General features: G+C 44.2%; 1 protein-coding gene and 1 pseudogene across 10 annotated transcripts in view; one reads left to right on the top strand and one right to left on the bottom strand.

Annotated features, from left to right (window-relative positions):
• The first annotated feature begins 300 nt into the window (after nt 1-300).
• Aopep (aminopeptidase O (putative)) overlaps nt 301-19,032 on the top strand; it is a 322,738-nt gene continuing 304,006 nt past the window's right edge. For 9 of the 10 annotated variants that reach the window (XR_015045417.1, XR_015045416.1, XR_003834639.1 and 6 more), the window contains exon 1: nt 301-448. The gene's annotated coding sequence lies outside the window, so the exon portion shown is untranslated. The remainder of the gene's footprint in view (nt 449-19,032) is intronic. The other variant, XM_029468263.2, reaches the window with a different exon arrangement.
• On the bottom strand, nt 2,700-4,008 carry LOC110308594 (tubulin beta-2A chain pseudogene; annotated as a pseudogene).

The raw sequence follows: 19,032 nt of genomic DNA, 5'->3' as shown, positions 1-19,032 counted from the left end.
ACTCAGGAAGCAGAGGAAGGTTGATCTCTGAGTTCGAGGCCAGCCTGGTCTACATAGTAGGTTCCAGACCACTCAGAACTACACAGAGAGACCTGTCTCAAAGGCAAAAATGACACATTTGTATTTCAGTGAGGCGTGCGTGTAGTTCACCCATCTGGAGTCTTGATACTGAGGCCACTAGCAGCCCTGCGCCTGCGCAGTAGCGGCCGAGGAACAGGCCTACAGGGGGTGGGAGGGGGAAGCGGCCGGTCCTGGCGCGTGTTGATGACGCAATTAGTGTTTGCCTGGTAGCCCGTGGTAACCCGGAGTCTGCGGAAGTGTAGCTGCAGCAGCACCCCAGCTGAGACAGGTGACCTGCAGCTCGGGTGTCAAGCAGCCGCTCCGGGTTATGCGGACCCACGACCTCTGGTGGGGTGAGCAGGTAGGATCCGATCCGCCTTGCCCTGAGGTGAGCCAGTGGGATCCTGTTCGCCTCTGGTTGTCTGGGGCGAGCCCTTGGGATGCTGTCACACAAACTGTAGCCGCAGCATTAGCGCTCAGCACTTGCAGCGACAGTTACCTGCAAAGGTGGCGCTCATGGTAGACGGAAACCACACTGGCCAGTGGAGCGGTGCTTAGAGCTGTTTTCAAAGGTGACAACTGGGCTCGTGTTGATGCTGAATTCAATTCTGATCCCTCGTGCTTTTGTTTTGTTTCCACGTGCAATTAGCGCATTCATTTCAGAAGGGTGTGTTGTGCTCCGTGTGATTTTGAGAAGGCTGCTAGTGATTTCCTAGTTGGTAAAGATTAGGTTGTCCCGTATTGGGAGCTACAGAGAATAATATTGTTTACTGTCGACTTGTATTTTAGATTCCAGGGATTGTGCCCTGCACTTACATTTCATTGCCTCCTTAGTTCGTGCAGTATTATTGCAAGCTATGAACTATTATGTTTGCCTTACAGAGAAAATAACTGAGGCTCAGCTCCATCAAATTGACTGGGTGAAAAATTACCAGTAGCCAAAAGCAAAGGGCAAGTTTAAATTCAAGGTTATGTATGGCTTCAAGGTCTCTCTCCCTCTCCTCTCCTCTTTCTCCCCTTTAAAAATAACCTCCATTAGTGGTCAAATTCCAGGCTTTTTACATTAGTCATATGTGATTCCATACATTTATTCACCCATCTGACCATATGAATTGTGTGTGTACACACACATGCACGTGTGCAATATGTGTATGCATGTGGAGACAAAGGATAATATCAACTGTGGTTTCATAGATGCTGGCCACCGTTTTTTGTTTATGTGTTTTTGAGACAGATTCTCTCACTGGCCTAGAGCTTGCCAGGTAGATTGGTTTAGCTAGCAACTCTTGAAAATGCCTGCCTCTATCTCCCCAGCACTGGAATCACAGACCTGGGTGAAACTTTCCACTCAGGTTCTGGGGACCGAACTTGGGTCCTTGTGCTTACACAGCAGGTGGCTTTCAGCCTGAGCTGCTGCCACCGCAGGTGGTTTTCAGTCTGAGCTGCCGCCACCTCCTCCTCCTCCTCCTCTTCTTCTTCTTTTAAAGATTCATTTATTTATTTTATGTATATGAGTACACCAGTGCTCTCTTCAGACACACCAGAAGAGGGCACCAGATCCCATTACAGATGGTTGTGAGCCACGATGTGGTTGCTGGGAATTGTTTCAATTGTTTCAATTCAGGACCAGTTGAAGAGCAGTTGGTGGTCAGTGCTCTCAACCGCTGAGCCATCTCTCCAGCCCACTGAGCTGCTTCTTAAGCCCCTGTTTTGATACTTTGTAAATATGTTGTAAATTCTCATATTCTTGAAGTTAAAACATCTGGAAATATGTCTTCTTCCTACAGGCACACACGCGTACACACACACACACACACAGAGACAGAGAAGAGTGAAAGCACCCTTATCTTTAATTGTGACATACATGGAAAATGATGTTGCTTTGTAAGTACCTTCTATTCAGAGATCCAAGAAATGAGTGATTTTACGTTTGCCCCCCTTTTTTTCTAGTAATATAAATATCAATAAATAAATCAAAGGCATCCAGTGGTTTTCTTGCCTTCTTTCTTCTGGTATGCATTCACAAACATCACTTGTCCTGTGTTGAAATGTGGTGACTTCTTCAGAACCTTTGCTGTCTCTGACTCTCCTGGTGCTTTGCATTTGCGTCTGCCGGGCTTCTTCCCCCCCCCCCCCCCCCCCCCCCCCCCCCCCCGTGTACCAAAGGACATTTTAAAATCCATTGTTTCTTACTCATTGTTGGATTAACTAAGGCCATTTTTGGTTCAACTTATATTAATAGCATACCCAAAGAAGAAACACCTGGGCTTTCAGTCTTTTCTAAAGGAAGAAAAATTTCTGTGTTCAGAAAGGTGGATTTAAGTTGATAACAAAGAGCTTGATAGGGAGAAAGGAAGAGAAAGTAAACAAGACACCGTTAGGACACAAAGGTTTATGTGATTTTAGCCATTACAACAGGAGTTCAGAAAGATCTCAAGTGTTACATTGATGATATTGGTATTACAAAAAAAAAAAAAAAAAAAAAAGTGACAGGCAACAGTGAAGAGCACCAGAGACCCAGCACAAACCTAAGACCATTCTCCTTCCTTCAACTGCCAAGGTATTTTCACAGATTAAGCCCCCCCACCCCACCCCCTTCTTTCATCTCAGCTTTCCCTAACCTGCTTGACCTGGGGAACTCAAGCCTCATCCCCGCCCTCCTCCTCCTCGAAATCACCCTGCTCCCTGCTCATCAGCCGTGACATCCTGGCACTGCTGGTACTCAGACACCAGGTCATTCATGTTGCTCTCCGCCTCTGTGAACTCCATCTGGTCCATGCCCTTGCCCGTGTATCAGTGCAGGAAAGCCTTGCGCCGGAACATGGCAGTGAACTGCTCTGAGATGCGCTTGAACAGCTCCTGGATGGCAGTGCTATTGCCAATGAAGGTAGCTGACATCTTGAGGCCACGAGGAGGGATGTCACACACAGCCGTCTTGACGTTGTTGGGGATCCACTCCACGAAGTAGCTGCTGTTCTTGTTCTGCACGTTGAGCATCTGCTCATCCACCTCCTTCATGGACATGCGGCCATGGAAAATGGCGGCCAGGGTCAGGTAGCGGCCATGGCGAGGGTCGCAGGCAACCATCATTTTCTTGGAGTCGAACATTTGCTGGGTCAGCTCGGGCACTGTCAGGGCTCGGTACTGCTGGCTGCCCCGGCTGGTCAGAGGTGCAAAGCCTGGCATGAAGAAGTGCAGGCGTGGGAATGGCACCATGTTCTCAGCCAGCTTGTGCAGGTCTGTGTTCAGCTGGCCTGGGAAGCGCAGGCAAGTGGTCACTCCACTCATGGTGGCTGACACCAGGTGGTTGAGATCGCCATAGGTGGGTGTGGTCAGCTTCAGGGTGCGGAAGCAGATGTCCTACAGAGCCTCATTGTCGATAGAATAGGTTTCATCTGTGTTCTCTACCAGCTAGTGCACTGAGAGGGTGGCATTATAGGGCTCCACCAGAGTGTCAGAGACCTTGGGTGAGGGCATGACGCTGAAGGTGCTCATGATGCGGTCTGGGTACTCCTCTCTGATCTTGCTGATGAGCAGGGTCCCCATGCCTGAGCCAGTGCCTCCCCCCAGTGAGTGGGTCAGCTGGAAGCCCTGGAGACAGTCACAGCTTTCTGATTCCTTCCTCACCACGTCCAGGACAGAGTCTACCAGCTCGACCCCCTCTCTGTAGTGGCCCTTTCCCAGTTATTTCCTGCACCTCTCTGGCGGAACACAAAGTTGTCTGGCCTGAAGATCTGGCTGAATGGTCCCGACCTCACTGAGTCCATGGTGCCAGGCTCCAGGTCCACTAGGATGGCCCGAGGTACATATTTGTTGCCAGCAGCTTCATTGTAGTACACATTAATTCTCTCCAGCTGCAAATCACTGTCGCCATGGTAACTGCCAGTGGGGTCGATGCCATGCTCATCGCTTATCACCTCCCAAAATTAGCCCCGATCTGGTTGCCACACTGGCCCGTCGGGATGTGCACGATCTCGTGCTTGGTGCTGGCTGTAGAAGGGGTGGAGGCTCTTGCCCTCGGAGCACTGCATGGACAGAGGGCTAAGGAGCGCAAAAGACCGTCTGCCGGGCTTCTTGTGGATCATTTTCCATTGCCTCCAGTGGACAGTAAGGCACAATAATGAAACTGCAGATCTCATCAATAGAGGTCTAGATTTTACACCCTGGCTCTTTTGCTTAGTAGGCACCTTGAATCCTAGGCAAAGTGCCTGACCCCTCTACACCTCAGTTTTCTTGTTGGTCAGTTGGGAGCAATAGGATTGCTTAGATGGGTGTTATGAAGACACAGTGAGTTCCCGTGAAGAAAAGCCAGGGGCAGTACCAGATTCCCTACAAGGACCAGCTAAGCACTTTCTGACATTGTTGTCTGGTCTTGGCTTTCCATCTTTTGAAAATGACACTCTTGTTATTTGGAAACTGTTGTTCTTTGAAAAACATTTAATAAATGTGTGGTGTTTACCAGAGGATTGAGTGCCTTGACTGGGATCCTGCTATTTTGGAAGTGACCACTTGTTAAACTTTCCTTCGTTGTGTCTTTGCTATACAATAAACATTTTGCTTGAGGAGATTTGAAACATTCACTCTTTAGAAAGTTTATTTGTAAGCCAGGCAGTGGGGGCACACATCTTTAATCCCAGATTCAGGAGGGAAAGGCAGCTGAATCTCTAAGAGGCAACTCTGGCCTACAGATTGAGTTTCAGGACAGCCTGAAACCCTGTCTTGGGGGAAAAAAAAACAGCACAAAAGGTCTGTGTATTGCAGTTACCTATTTCTGATTGTATGCAAGTGTTTGTGAGATACTGGATATACTGACTTCAGAGAACAAACAACTTGTGGGAGTCACCTTTCTCCTTCTACAATGTGGGTTCGAGGGATGGGATTCAGGCCACAACTTGGTGGTTAGCACCTTCACCCGATGAGCCATTTTGCCAGCCTAAAGTATTGTACTTTTGTGTAATGGACTGTTGAATTTCCTCTTAATTTTAAGGTTATTTCAGTGTTGTCTGGTGGAGATACTGCAGAAGTATGTGCGTCATTACAGGCATGTAAGGATTAGTATCTCCTTCAAAAACCGCCTTTACATACCACTCGAACGCATAGCCCCCAGAGTAGCTTTCTTTCCCTCCTTTCAAGGGACTAAAAATTCTTTTAACCCAGAAAATAAAGCTCAGGCATGGTGGCAAACACTTATAATCCTTACATTCAAAAGGCTGAGGCAGGAGCATTGCTAGTTATGGGCTACATGGCAGGTTTCTGTGTAAAATAAAAGTGATATAATCCCTCTTGTGAAAATGTTAAGCTGTGTCCTCTCCCCATTCATGCTGGGTATTTTAGACCAAGGCCGGCTACAAGTTAAATGTTGATTCCTGTGGTCCCTGCTTAGAAACTTGAGAATGAGTTAAGACTCATGCTTATAATCCAACTTGCTTTGAAGATGTATTCTGTGGGTTTTAAATGCTTATTTTTTATTTTATGTATGTGAACTAGAACATACATAAGCTAAAAATTATTACTGCTTTAAGTTCTTTAAGTTGAGTGGTACCAGGCACATGTGAATCTGCAATGTTATCTCTAGAACTTTATCATCCTCAAAAGAGATGCTGAACACACTGAATGATAGCTTCCCACCCACCCTCCTCTCTCCCTCACTCCACGTGTCCTCTGTTCCAGCTCTGCTGTGTCTGCTAACTCCAGAGATCTTAGTTGATGAAATCCTGCCATATCTGCCCACTTCTGACTGTTATATTTCACCCAAAATGTTCTCAGAGCTTAATCGTGCTGCAGCATATATCAGAATCTCATCCCTTTTAAGGGATAAATACTATTCCACTGTATGGGTAGATCATGCACTGTACTTTTGGGGAGTATTGAGGTTGGCATGAGCCTACTTCTTAGTGACTGTTTCTGAGCTGGCAGACGGTGTGGATAGAGATGCCAGCTGAAGTGATACTGTTTTGCATTGTGGACACAGTGTCTGGTGGACAGAGTTAAGTTGGAGTTGAAGCACAGACTGTAGTGTGATATGGAGTCTAAAAATAGTAAAGAAAATGCCAGTGGTGATGACATCACCTGCTGTTCTGTTATACAACATTCACACATGCTTCTAGGCACTTTGCCCATGAAATAAGAACTTTTTTAGTTTCTATTTTATACATGAAGAGTTTTGTAGCATAGGCAAATTGAGTGGATTATTAAAATTACAAAATTAAAATTAGGTGGCAAAAGTGGATTCTGAAGTTGGGCTCTCTGGCTCCAAAGCTCATTTATCCCTAGATTTGGTCAATACTGACTTTATAACAGAATTGCTATGCTTTTTGCCTGCCTTCTCCTTTTCACTGTACATAACTTCCAAATTCATTGGGCAACGCAAGAACCAACCCACACTCCGAGTGGACACCCAGAATCTAGTTTGCATGGGCCAATCACATCCACAGGGAATTCAGACAACATTGCCACAACTGAGTCTTAATTCTTTCAAAGCCTTATATTTGAACACTGTGTAGTTCCCACACTCAGAGCCCTGTGGAAGGAAGCCTTTTGTTCTTAGCCTTGATGAGCATCACAATGGGTTCTGACAAACTCATTTCACAGCTAATTTGTTACTCTATGATTTCTGAAGAAATTGTTGTGAAGTAGCATTTATGTTTTTATTATCAGCCGCATTGTGATTTCTCTTGGCTCTTCATTTGCTTACACTTTATTTCTTTGACATTTGCAATTGAAGGTCCAGTTTTGGAAAGCAGTGGAAATTAAGATGTGTTTGCTCTATTTTGGCATGAAAGGCAAATCAGGTTGGTTGTTGTTGTTGTTTTTACCAGTAATATCAGGCCTGTGTCACAGTATTCTGTACATTTGGAGGTCTGAGCTGTCTATTATATCTGGAAGATGGAGATTCTGTTACCCTTTGTTAAACATCTAAGAATCTCAAGACCAAGATGCTCAGTTATCTGCCTGTATTCATGAATCCATTTTGCAAAAACTAATTCCAGCATGCTGTGTTCCGGTGAGCCATCCCATAAGAGGAGCCTCCAAGTTGTTTACTCACGTGTAGGTGTCATTTTTCCTGCAGTGATGCGTGACCTGTATTAGATTGCAGAGAGAAGGAACTGGCCTCAGAGATAATTGGATTAAAGTGGCCTGGCTTTGACATTGGCCCTAGGTGTGAGTGAGGAATCTGGACTTATTTCAGAGTTCTGCCTCAAGCAACAACGTAGACACTAGTGGCATCTACTAGGAAAATGTGGGACCAGGGACATAGGCTTGAAGCTTTAGAGCAGGGATCACGTTGTCCGGTGAGTAAGATTTGAAGCCAGAGCTATAGGACACAGAAGTCATAGTTCATTTAAGAAGTGAGGGAAGAAAAGGCCAGAGGTAGAAAGAGGAGAGAATGTAATCACAGATCCTAAAAGAGGAGAGACACTTGAAGGGAGGGAGCTTGGTCAGTGCCATAATTCCTCAAGATTAAAAGACAAGAAAACCCCTTGAATTTGTTCTTGAGGAAGTAATTTGCCTCCATTGTGGGACTTCAGTGGTCTAGTAAGATGTGAGCAGAGACTAGTGGGCAGAAAGGGGTTGAGTAGTGGACTAAAGAGAATAGTCAGAGAGAGGTGTGGGAGAGAGAGTCTTTTGTTCATTTGTGGGGTTTTGATCAAAAGATTGTAGCACTCTCAGATTAAAAACAATGCTGGGGAAGGGGAGGATGTTGAAGTGGAGGATTCAGGGGTCTTAGATGAATAATAACTCAAGAACCCTGAGGGCCAAACAAGATTCTGTCCACAGCAGAAACCATAGTCAGGCTGTGCTCAGGTGCAAAGGACACTTCTGTCCTGAGAAGAGAAAGGAGGGAAGAGATGAAGATGAGTTCCTGTGGGCTCAGGGGTAGAGCCCTTGTTGGGCCGGTGGGAAGCCCTGGGTTCAAGTCTTAACACCGAGGTTGGGGGAGGGGGCTGGGGAGGAAAGAGAATGGCAGAAGCTCTTACCTTATTGCAGCAGAAGGGTTTAAGAGATGCAAATGGATGCTGATATGGATGTTCCTCCAGTGAGTTAGGAATGGAAGATAGAGTGAAGTTTATAATGATTGTTGAAGGGAAAGGCCTGGAACTGCAGACACAATTCTAACACTCTCTTCTCATGTTGAAATTTTTGAATATGCAGAGGCAACCATTCTTGCGATTGTGTTACTTACTTAGGTTGTGTTCTCCATAGGCTTAGTTGGGAGTTAAAAGTTGGATGATTCACTGAGGGTTAATTTTATAGAATAGTTGTGTTAGAAGAATGAGAAAAAAAAACAGGAAAATTGAAGCTAATTTATTATGTGAGTAATAAAGAAATAGATAATTGGCCCCTGTGCCCCCAGTGAAATGGTTCAGAGGGTGAAGGTGCTCGCTGCCAGGCCTGACAGCTGGGGTTGTCCCCTGACCCACATAGTAGAAGGACATAACCAGCTCCTACAAGTTGTCCTCTGACCTCCACATTGCGTGCCATGGCGGCCCCTCCAAATAAAGAAATAAGAGAAAAAAGAAAAGAAAAGAAAAGAAAAGAAAAGAAAAGAAAAGAAAAGAAAAGAAAAGAAGCGAGGTATGAGCTGCACTGTTTAAAGAACACCATGGAATCTGGATTCTTGGTGTCAGGAATGCTTGTTTCTGACTCTAGGTCACCCTGTCCTGTGTATTGTAGGGTGTTTAGCAGTAGCACCCCTGGCTTCTGCGGTCTAGGTGCCAGGAACAGCTCTTTGACTATTCAGTGTTCAGTGATGTCTTTGAATATTACCAAGTGTTAAAGGACTGTCACCAAGCCAAATTGCCACAATCTCCATAAGTTCACCCGTGCCCACTTGCATAAGATAATCACAGCTGGGCCTGAGGACTTTTGACTTTTCATCATAGAAAAGGGGGCAGGACCCTCACAGGACCCTCATCTGAGCAGCTAGCCATTCCTCTGAGCCGGCTGAATGCAGTTTTGCACTAATTGCCCAAGGCCTTGAGGAGGGGCTAGAGGAAACATACTAGGGGAGGTGCTCCATCCATGCAACCACAGCAGCAGCAGCATGCATGCTGGGTACAGACCTCCTGGTGTGTCTGCTTTGGGGATATCTATGCTCCTGCCTGTAATTCCTCACCAGTTGTTCTCTAAGTGTGGTGGCTTGAATAGGTTTGGGCCCCCTAGACTCATGTGTTTGATTGCTTTGCCCACAGGAGTGATGTTATTAGGAGGTGTGGCCTTATTGGAGCGGGTTTGTGACTGTGGGGGTGGACTTTGAAGTCTCCTAGGCTTTAAACTTTGCCCAGTATGGGATTCCAGTCTCATCCAGGCTGCCCTCAGATTCAGATGCAGAACTCTTGGCTCTTCCAGCACTATGTCTGCATGCTGCCATGATGATGATGAACTAAACCTCTAAAACTATAAGACAGCCCCAATTAAATGTTTGTCTTAGGAGTTGCCGTGGTCGTGGTATCTCTTCACAGCAATGAAACCCTAACTAAGTAACCCCAATAGACTCATTGGTTCCCAGAGTGAACTTCAGTGGAATTGTACCTGGCTTCTTGCTGGGACTGAGTGTGTGTGTGTGTGCGCACGCGCGTGTGCATGTTGGGAGGGTGTTTAAGTTACCTTCAAGGAAGGAATTTTAGCAACACCAAACATCTTTTGAAAGACAAAGTCACTCCAAAGTCACTCTTAGTTAGAAGCCACCTCCTTAGTTACAGGGAGTAAATGGATTGGACACAGTGGTATATCTAAGAGACTGTTGTAGCCTGCCCTTGGATCCCTTTATCCTAGCTGGGCTGTCTTGTCTGGCCTCAGTGAGAGAGAAAGCCCTTATTCCTGATGAGACTTGATGTGCCAAGGTGGGTTGATTCAGGGAGGGGGCGCTCCCCTTCTCTGAGTGGAAGAAGGATGGGAGGGTGGGACTTGGGGGAGGTGAGCTGCAATCGGGATGTAAAGTGAATAAATAAATAATGAAAATCTTTATTCAATTGAATGTGTGTTTGTGTGTGGGGGAGGGAGAGGGAGAGGGAGACAGACTGGTATATCCCTGTGATAGTAGACAGGCTGGTGGGGAGAAGACTGGGATTGGTATCAACAGTCATCATGCATTCCGTTGGGAGAAAAGAACAGAAACCAGAGCTTCCAGTACCAGTTAGCACTTCTGTTTCCTGGGGTAGTGACCATGGCTCAGTGTGCCTTCCATTAGCTTTTCTGGTAGTTCTGTTGAAAAGTTCTGTTTATTAATTGTCTTAATTGGATGTAATACCCCTACATGGCATTTGAGGATATGCTTTGGCACAGATCTATGTACACCTTAGAAGAGAAGCCTCAACTAGGGAATTACCTCAATGAGATTACAGAAGTCTGGGGGAGCATTTTTATAATTTTATTTATTTATGTACTTATTTGCCTCCCAAATGCTGCTCCCCTTCCAGTCCCTCCCGCATAGAGTCTCTCCCCCAACTTCTTCCCTTCTCCTCTGAGAGGGTGGAGCCCAATCTGGGTAACCTCCCATCCTGGCACACCAAGTGTCTGCCAGATTAGGCACATCCTCTCCCACTGAGTCCAGACAAGGCAGCCATGAAAACTGAGCTGCCTGTCTGCTTCACATATGCCGGGGGAGGGGGCATTCGTTCCAGCCTGTGTATGTTCTTTGGTTGGTAGCTCAGACTCAGAGCTTCCAGGAGTTCAGGTTTGTTGATATTTTTGGTCTTCCTGTGGGGTTTCCTTCCCCTTCAGGGCTTTCCATTCTTCCTCCAACTTTTTCATAAGTGTCCCCAATCTTCATCTAATGTTTGGCTGTGGGTATCTGCATGTGTTTCAGTCTGCTGCTGGGTAGAGCCCCTCAGAAGACAGTTATGTTAGGCTCCTATCTGTAAGCAGAAGAGAATATCATTAATAATGTCAGAGCTTGGTACTTGCACATGGGATGGGTTTTGAGTTAGGCTGCTTACTGGTTGGCCATTCCTTCAGTCTCTACTCCATCTCTACATTTCTTTTAGACAGGACAAATTTTGGGTCAAAAGTTTTGTGGGTGGGTTGGTGTCCCTATCCTTCCATTGGGGGTCCTGCTGGCTATAGGAGGTGGCCTCTTCAGGTTCCCCACTGTTAAGATCATCTGCATTAACTTCTGGGAACCTTCCCTATCCCAGGTTTCTGGGACTTCCTAGAAATTCTCCCCTCCCCACCCACAACAGCTGCAGATTTCCATTCATTCTCCTGGCCCTCTGAGCCTCTCTCCCGTCTCTCTCTAAACCTGCCCCTGCCCCCCCCACCCCCAGTTCTCTCCCTCCCCATGCCTCCTATGACTATTTTGTTTCCCCCTCTAAGTGTGATTCAAATATCCTTGTCTGGGCCTTCCTTCTTGTTTAACTTCTTTGGGTCTGTGGGTATATCATGGGCATTCTGTACTTTTTGGGCTAATATTCACTCATTAGTGAGTACATACCATGCATGTCATTTTGGGTCTGGGTTACCTCTCTCAAGATGATATTTTCTAGTTCCATCAACTTAACTGCAAAATTCATAAAGTCCTTGTGTATAATAGCTGAATAGTATTCCATTATATAAATGAACCACACTTTCTGTGTCCATTCTTCAGTTGGGAGACATCTGGGTTGTTTCTAGTTTCTGGCAATTATGAATAAAGCTGCTATGAACATAGTGGAGCATGTGTCCTTATAATATGGTGAGGCATCTTTTGGGTATATGCCTAGGAGCAGTATAGCTGGGTCTTCAGGTAGAAATATTTTCAATTTCCTGAGAAACTGCCAGATTGATTTGCAGAGTGGTTGTCCAAACGTTGCAATCCCACCAGCAATGGAGGAGTGTTCCTCTTTCTCCACACCCTTGCCATCATGTGCTGTTGCTTGAGGTTTTGATCTTAGCCATTCTGATTGATGTAAGGTGGAATCTCAGGGTCGTTTTGATTTGCATTTCCCTGATGACTAAGGATATTGAGCATTTCTTTAAGTGCTTCTTGGCCATTTGATATTCCTCAGTTGGGAATTCTCTGTTTAGCTCTGTACCCCATTTTTAATTGGGTTATTTGGTTTGTTAGACTCTAACTTCTTGAGTTCTTTATATATTTTGAATATTAGCCCTCTGTTGGATGTACAGTTAGTGAAAATTTTTTCCTAATCTGTAGGCTGCTGTTTTGTCCTATTGACAGTGTCCTTTGCCTTACAGAAGCTTTTCAGTTTCATGAGGTCCCATGTATCAATTGTTAATCTTAGAGCCTGAGCCATTGGTATTCAGTTCAGGAAACTGTCCTCTGTACCAAAGTGTTCAAGGCTATTTCCCTCTTTCTCTTCTATGAGATTTAATGTATCTGATTTTATGTTAAGGTCATTGATTCGATTGGACTTGAGTTTTATGTAGGGTGATAAATATGGATCTATTTGCTTTCTTTTACATGCAGACATCCAGTTAGACCAGCACCACTTGTTGAATATGCATTCTTTTTTTCCATTTTATGGTTTTGTCTTCTTTTTCAAAAATCAAGTGTCCATAGGTGTGTGCGTTTATTTCTGGGTCTTCAATTCTTTTCCATTGATCAACTTTATCTGTTTCTGTACCAATACAAAGCAGTTGTTAATCACTATTGCTCTGTAATACAGCTTGAAGTCAGGGATGGTGATTCCTTTAGAGGGTTTTTTTTTTTTTTATTGTTCAGGATTATTTTAGCTATCCTGAGTTTTTTGTTCTTTTCCATATGAAGTTGAGAATTACTCTTTCAAGTTCTGTAAAAAAATGTGTTGGAATTTTTATGGTGATTGCATTGAATCTGTAAATTGCTTTTGGTAAGATGGCCATTTCATTATTTTAATTCTACTGATCCATGAGCATGGGAGACCTTTATATCTTCTGATATCTTCTTCAGGGAGTTGAAGTTCTTGTCATACAGATCTTTTACTTTCTTGGCTAGAGAGTTACACCAAGATATTTTTATTGTTTGTGGCTATTTTGAAGGTTATTGTTTCCTTAATTTCTTTCTCTGCCCATTTATCATTTGTATAAAGGAGGGCTGCTGATTTGTTTGAGTTAATTTTATATCTAGCTACTTTGCTGAAGCTGTTTATCAGCTATAGGAGTTCTCTGGTGGAATTTCCGGGGTCACTTATGTATACTATCATTTCATCCATGAGTGGTGAAACTTTGACCTCTTATTTTCCAAATTGCATTCCTTTGATCTCCTTTAGTTGTCTTATTGCTCTGGCTAGAACTACATTGAATAGATGCAATTGAAGTGCTACATTGAATAGATAGGGAGAGAGTAGGTAGTCTTGTCTTGTCTTTTAGTGGGACTGCTTCAAGTTTCTCTCCATTTAATTTAATGTTGGCTATTGGCTTTCTTTTATTATGTTTAGGTATGTGCCTTGAATCCCTGCTATCTCCAAGACTTTTAACTTGAAGGGGTCTTGCATTTTGTTACAGGCTTTTTCCGCATCTAATGAATTTATTGTGTGATTTTTGTCAGTGGTGGTACATGGCTTTAATCCTAGCACTCAAGAGGCAGAGGCAGTTGGATCTCTGTGAGTTCAAGGTCAGCCTGGTCTGCAGAGGGACATTTTTTAAAAAATGAATGATGTAGACCCTTGTGGGAGGTTACATCCCTAGTCATGAGCTGTATAAGAAAGAAGGCTGTGAAAGCTAGTGAATGTTTTCTCTGCTTTAGTTCTGCCTGGAGCTCTTGCCTTGACTCCTCAGTGATGGACTATGACACAGAGTGTAAGCTAAATAACCCATTTTTCCCCTTCTCAAATCAATTTTGGTTACATCATTTATCATAGTGCCCAAGGAGCTAACCAGGAGAAGGTTGCTCAGTGTTTCCTGGAGCAGCCACTTCCCTGACTTGTGCCTAGACATTCATGAGATTATCTGACTTGTTTTTATAACTTTTGGGTACTTCTTTTTCTCTCCGTGTCTTTTTGGCCTGACTTTGTACACCATTGGCTCAAATGCATAATTTTCCAAAAAGTTGTGGTTGCTGTGATAGAGAGATTTTATATTTTAGAGCCTTTTTATTGCATTTGGATATCTGATTATGAAGTAGGAGAAATGACAACGGATCCCAGTTTTTAAACTTCTTGAAACATTCTGTTTCTCCCTTTACCATTCTTCTGTCTTTCCTGCTTATTGTTTTATCTTTATTCTTCATGGGCCATTTTGTGTCTATGTATTGCTGATTGAAAACTAATGACAGTGGACTCTAAAGGTCGTGATGGTGGTGGCCGCAGAGGTGGTGGTGGGTGTGTGTTTCCAGTGTGCACCACAGTGTGCCAGTGTGAGCCACCAGGCATTGTCAGAGATCACAGGACAACTTTTGAGAATTGGTTCTCTCCTTCCCCTGTGGATCCCAGGAATCAAACTGAGATCACCAAGTTTCCAAGCATTTTCCTACCTTCATATCCTCCTATCTCCACCTTCAAAGCTCTGGGAGTAGATGTGTCACTACACTGGGTTCATGAGGTACTGTGGCTGACCCCACATTTTACCCTTTAATGGTCTTCCCTATATTGGTTAAGTCCATACTTCTTTTAAAAAGCATCTACAATTTTTTTTTAATTAATTGGCTGGGGTGTGTGAGTGCCATCACATGTGTGAACAGTTAGAGGACAATTTCATGGAGCTGATTCTCTCCTTCCAGCTTTACTTGGGCACTGGGGATCAATCATGCCCGTGCTTCAGTGGCAAGCACCTTTTCCTGTTGTGTATCTCATTATCCCTCATCTTGTTTTTTTTTTTTAATCACATTTCAATTAGTTCAGATAGTATTTTTCATCTAGAAAGTATGATGATTAGCTCAACGCCTTTTCCATTTAAACATTAAAAGCAAAAATACCCCCCAAACTGTCTTTTATGAAGACTCGCTGATGCAAGTCTTGACATTATATCATTTAGGGTTACCACAGGAAAACACATTTTAACTGGACTCCTACCCAGATCCCCATACTGTGAAATAAGATCCTGGGTGATTTTGTTGTTGACACAGGGTCCCTTATTGTCCAGGATAACCTGAAACTCACTAGATAGCAGAGACTGGTCTTGAACTTCATATCCTCCTATCTCCACCTTCAAAGCTCTGGGAGTAGATGTGTCACTACACTGGGTTCATGAGGTACTGTGGCTGGAACCCAAGGCTTTGTGCATGCCAGTCAAGCACTCTAACAATTGAGCTTCATGGCCAGCCCTCTATTAGTGATTGATAACGGTATTTTATGACTTCATTACCACACTCAAATATGAAGATTTCAGCCGGGCGTGGTGGTGCACGCCTTTAATCCCAGCACTCAGGAGGCAGAGGCAGGCAGATTTCTGAGTTCCAGGCCAGCCTTGTCTACAAAGTGAGTTCCAGGACAGCCAGGGCTACACAGAGAAACCCTGTCTTGAAAAACAAACAAACAAAGAAAACAAATATGAAGATTTCTATGAAAAGGGTGAGTTTCTTCCTTCCCTAGGGAAGCTATTTTATACTGAGATGATTTATTCTGATGTTCAGAGTGTGGCATTTCAAAAGAGGTATGGTTTTTTGTTTTGTTTTTTTGTTTGTTTGTTTTTGTTGTTGTTGTTGTTGTTGTTGTAGTCCATTTGCACTGAGTACAGAACATAGATCCCCAACTATGCAGATGACTGGCACTTATACCAGGAAGAGCAACATCCAATCCCAGTCTTCATGACTGCTGTTGCGGAGCCATCTGTGTGCTGGTTGCAGCCATGTTGTGTTGTACCTGTACCTGTAACTCAAATCTAACATTCTCAGTTGATCACATTGGAGCAGATAGATTCATGAGTGCTTCGTCTGTTGTTACTGACACATTGTGTGTGTGTGTTGGGGGTGGTGGTTTGGAACTTGTTATTATCTTTTCTAATACAAATGATGTTCCAGGCTCTGGATGTACCATGGTTATGGTTATGTTGCTTCTAGTCATTTCTTGCAGTGGTTTCAGAAGTAATTTATGCACCAACTTAAGGCCAACACTTCTGTGAGTCCCTGTGGCAGCGTGCCTCTCTGTTTGATCTCCAGGTACAGCTTTTCCATACTTGCAGTGCCTTCGTCCATAGGTGTAATCTGAGAGGGAAATGAGCCATTTAACCTTATATTTAAGATGTCCTAACTGGGATGATGAGATGGCTCAGCAGGTTAAATGCTGATGACCTGAGTTCAGTCTCCATGCTCCACAAGTTGACTTCTAATCCACAGACGCAAATAAAAGTCTCAATGTTAACATGGATCCCAAAGTGTCAGTTACATGTTTAACTCTAAAAGATGATTGAGGAGCTGGAGAGACGACACTGCAATTAAGAACACTTGCTGTTTTTCCAGAGGACCTGCTTCCACCGTCCAGCCCCTGTATCGTAGTTCACAGCCATCTGTAACTCCAGTTGCAGGGCATCCAATGCCCTCTTCTGGCTTCTGTAGCCTCTAGGTATGCATGTGGTACACAGACATGCATGCAGGCAAAATTTCCGTGCACAATTTTTTAATTTGATGGAGATCTTACATAAATATTTAAACTATAATAGATTTCTGATGTTAGAGGTGTTTTTATGAGGTTGGTAAAGAAAGGGCTGGGGATGTAGTTCAAGGGTAGAATTCTTGTTTACATTGCATTGTTGAAGACTTTGGTGTGATCCAGCATAGAGGAAAAAAAATGCTGAGCAGATCTTCATATCTTGCAATGAGTGAAAAAGTCCTTTCCTAAGAACAGGGCGTCCATCTGGAGTGTACATTCGGAATCTCCCTCTGTTAGGAAGCTGTGCCGTGGTGTGTATTTATTCCCACACTCTGCCAGAGTACAGATGCTGATGGTCTGAATGCTTCTGTTGTTTTGAAGGAGCCTTGCTTTTGACTCTATCTGTACAGCCAGTGACATGGTCACCAGATAAATCTCTAGGTGAAGAGAGCTTGTCTCCTTAGTGGCTAAGGAAGTGTATATCCTAGGACAGGAACAGGGGAACCTCTTGCCCTTCCTGTGTAGCTTCCTATAAAGAAGACAAAGAGACTGAGTATAAGGCAGGAAGTGGGGGCTGTGGGGTCAGACAGGGGCCAGGAATGGGGGAGGTATGGAAAAAAAAAAGGTTATTACACATCCTGCAAATTTTGAATGACCAAAATCCCTCACTGTGCTAAGCAGCAAGCTTCCTGCTTGGGAAGCCCCTTTGCAGGTGGCTGGAACTTTTTGCCAGATGCAAGGATTTTTTTTTTTAAAGCATCATTGAAAATAAATGTCCAATTGCAGTAATTGGGAGTAGATCAGTCTTTGATTAGTTCTGGCATTTCATGTTTCTGTTAGGCATACCGATCCTGAAAGTTCAGTACTTTGTTTTAACAAGAACTTCCGTGAGTCCATAGAACATGTGTAAATTTGGGATTAGCAGCACATGTAGGTCACCTTCATTGCTGAGACCAGGAAACAAAAACAAAAACATGGCAATGATAAAGAGCAAGTAAAATTTTCATTGTGTTGTAGAGGATCTTTCAGCCTTTATGTAGGGCCACTCCCTTTCCGAGTGACCATTATGCAGTCATGCACTATTCGTGGCTGCACTTTAACCTGGAACCTATACACTGTATAATGCAGTGGAGAGGAGCCTTGCTCTTTGCTTCCTTTAATGTGAGGCCAAGGGCAGCCTTGGGTGCCCTGTACTGGCTGTGTTGGTGTTTCCGCAGCAGGCTTCCACTGTCCTGGAGTTTGGCAGTTAGGCTGCTCTGGGGGTGGACTGTTCCCTACCCTCCTGGTGGGTGCTGAGGTCACAAGTGTACCCACCACTCCTGGCTTCCTCAGCTGGGTTCTGAGGGCTGAGCTCAGGTCCTCATGCTTTCACGACAAGTACTTTACCAACTGTGCCATCTCTTTAACCAGTTATTCCTAGATTTTCTTTAATTTTATGTATGCAGTGGCTTAAGAGAATCCTGATTGCATGGCTTTGAGGGCAAGGGTTGGTTCAGGTAGCTCAGCTGTTCATTCTATAAGAATTCTCTGAATGTCCTGTTTCCAGTGTGGGTTGTTGGCTGCTCCTAGAGGCTGTCCTTTCCTAGCCCTGGAGTCATTCATCTGAGACTCTGCATCCCCAGCAGCCCCTGCCTCCCCCAGGCCGTGTGTAGTGCTTGCGGTCCACACAGCAGCTTGGAGAAATATGATGATCCAGTTCCAAGCGGGGAGGTGATTGTTTAATTATCATTTTGCCCTGGGGAATTCCAAGCTATAAATGATTGTATGAATTTCTGAGAATATTCACAAATATGAATCTCAGTTACTAATACTGAAGTACCAGCTGTTTGTTATTCTCTGGGAAGTCATTCCGAGATGTTGGGAAGAAAAATATCTGAGACATCACCAATAGTCTTCCTAGATTAAAATTGGTCCAGAAAATTGCTTGACTGCAACAGTGTTACACAAAACTAATAGTATTTGGTGAAATTCTCAAAGTTAATTTTAGAGGCACACAGTGTATTTTCATCATATTTACCTGCATTTTCCTCATGATGCCTCCCATACCAGCCCCCACCCCTTTTCAACTTCAGGTCTTTTTTAAAGAACCCACTAAGTTTAGTTTGTGATGTTCATCTAATTCTAATGGGTATGGGACTACCTACCAGAGTAAGGATGGCCTTCCAGAGAGCCACACTTTTAAAGAAGGCGGAGACTTTCCCTTCTAGAGCTTTCAAGTATCAATGACTCCTCAGGATGGAAGGCCAGGGGCCACTTATGAGTCTGTCCCAGCTCCAGGCTAGAATGTTGCCTGCTGTGAATTCATGAACAAGGCTGTTCTGTCACATCTAGAAGACACTTGCTTAGGCTCAGTACTCTCTGACTTTTAGGGTCTTTCTGTCTGTCGTTGAGCTGTAGACCCTAGGGTTAAGAATTTTGCAGTTCTGCAGTGTTTTCTGATTAGTCTTTACAAAGCATACTTTTGTAGTTACAAGGTTGCAAGGCAAAGCTTCCTTCAGAAAAAAAGGCAACCCAAGAAATTCCAGGGAGC

The sequence above is a fragment of the Mus caroli genome, unplaced genomic scaffold (genome assembly GCF_978045245.1).
Source record: "Mus caroli unplaced genomic scaffold, Mus_caroli_1 scaffold_15, whole genome shotgun sequence".
Taxonomy (NCBI): Eukaryota; Metazoa; Chordata; class Mammalia; order Rodentia; family Muridae; genus Mus; species Mus caroli.
This window is presented reverse-complemented; position numbering and strand designations above follow the sequence as displayed.